The 2,063-nt window shown below is 42.7% G+C and overlaps 1 long non-coding RNA gene across 1 annotated transcript; it reads left to right on the forward strand.

The window, feature by feature from the left end:
• The first annotated feature begins 220 nt into the window (after window positions 1–220).
• Window positions 221–858, forward strand: LOC150039913 (uncharacterized). Its single transcript, XR_016534184.1, has 2 exons — window positions 221–355; window positions 448–858. It is a non-coding gene; the product is annotated as an uncharacterized LOC150039913 (long non-coding RNA).
• Window positions 859–2,063: the final 1,205 nt, after the last annotated feature.

Below are 2,063 nucleotides of genomic sequence, written 5' to 3' on the forward strand. Positions count from 1 at the left end.
ATGGTTCCTTTACATTAGAAGGTCTTGGAAACTGGAGACACCCGCAGCCCTGGTGATTTATTATACTTTCCTCCTCATAGACTTTTTGCTTATGAATGCTCAGTGCTCTATTCTGATAGGCCAGGGTCTCATATTCTTATTGGATATTCCACACATAAATGTTTGCTCAAGGTCTTACTACATTCTCCCTATGTAATTTGTTCAAATTTCACAGTAAATGCTGAAAAACCATTCCTGAGAGAATCCATATGCCAGGAGAAAGCACACCTGCAGATGAAGAATATGCAAGGCCTTCGCTTCCCTAACAGAGCTGTGGACTTCTTCAGGTCGAGTTCTACTTCCCGGAGAGGCTGTGGTGATTACATGACTAATTACCAATGGGAATGTAGGATCGTACCTCCTACAGAGTAGACAATTACTAACTGCTGGTGTCTTCTCTGTAACTAGGAACCAGAACAATTTCAATTCCATGTCTTCTGGTCTGCTTGGAAGTAACCAGACTCATAGACTGCAATACGATTACAACAGCATCAAGGCCCTATGAGTGCCATCTGGCAGGTACCAGAGATTCTGTGTCACCAAGTATAACATATGGGGGCTACATACTTCTGGGGATGCCCCTGGAGTCACAGTTAAGTCTATGTAGGTCCCCGGTGGATACAGAGTGCTGAATGCTCACGTGGACACTAATGGAATAATGCTTTCTCCAAATCAAAGTGGCTTTGGCACCAAGTAAACAAGAAAAGAATGAACAAAAGAAAATACAATCAACTGGCCTCTATTGTTTCTCTCCTAATTTCAAGCAGATTTGGCTAAAACAGAAACAAAATAATCACAATAAAGGTGGTGGCACTAAAACCAGAGCATCCTTTTAAGTAAACGATGCCTTGTCAAATACAGTGGGTTTACTCTGAGCCAGGTCATATAGGTACCTTCAGGCCTGGAAGGTCTCAAGTGGGTTGGATCTAGGATTGCCTTCCTGGGCACCCATTGTAAGGTAAGGAAGGTCAAGACCAACATTTCCACATGCTAAGCCTTAGAGCCACGTTCATAATAAAGACAAGGTTAGGATGTTATCTTCCACAATAGCCATAGGTTGGTCCATGCTGATATTGTGCTCTCAGTTCTCAATTTTCTCCATTACAAATTCTTGCACTTCTGCACACTTTCAGCAGCCTGCACTTATAGCCACACCCTGAGGTCTATCATGAACTTCCTAAAATGCGAGTATCAATATCCACCCACTCCTACAGAGCTGCTCATCTTCTAGCTGGAAGTAACTGCTTGCCATTTAATTCTCACCCCAAGCTTTTGACATAGGAGCTATTATTATCTCTATTTTTCAGATTAAGTAATTGAGCTCCAAGTTCACACAGCTCATCACAAAAAGAGGCAAGGATTCACACACAAGTGTGTCTCACATCAAAGTTATTTCACATTATTTATTTATTTTTTTACTGGTTCTACATTTTGCCTATTTCCTTGAAATCTCCAGTTTAACCTATCAACTTCTGACTCAAGAGTCTTCCTTCACTTGTCCTAGTACTCCTATGCTAATGGAAACCACCTTCTGAGCAACTCCAGGTTCACTGCCTTGGTTTATCTTTCCAGCCTGCCAACCTGCACCCAGCTTTATTACCTCCTGACAACTGGTTACTGTTGTCAATCATTTTAACTACGTGTTTACCAACTCCCTCAGCTTCCCTGATCCCTTAATCTTTTTCCGAACCAGCTCTGATGATGCCAGGCCTGTGTTAATACAACCACCTGTTTTCCCCTTTGCTGCTTTGGGAATTCAGAGGCTGCTACATAAAACCCACTACACATGTTTGAACTCAATCTTCTTCCTGGAGCTTTCAGTCAGACTCAAAATATTTCCTCCTACTTCGTTCTCCTGATCTCTCCCCCTCCCCCTCCTCTCTCGGTCTCTCCCGGCCCCTCCTATCCCCTGGAAGGTTAAGAGAGACCCTGTCAGACCACTGCTCATATTCTCACCATCTCTGTGATAAATTACTGGTCCATTAGAACAATATTGCATCATTTGCAAAGAAATGAAAGAACCT

The sequence above is a fragment of the Megascapheus bottae genome, unplaced genomic scaffold (genome assembly GCF_031878675.1).
Source record: "Megascapheus bottae isolate mThoBot1 unplaced genomic scaffold, mThoBot2.hap1 HAP1_SCAFFOLD_81, whole genome shotgun sequence".
Taxonomy (NCBI): Eukaryota; Metazoa; Chordata; class Mammalia; order Rodentia; family Geomyidae; genus Megascapheus; species Megascapheus bottae.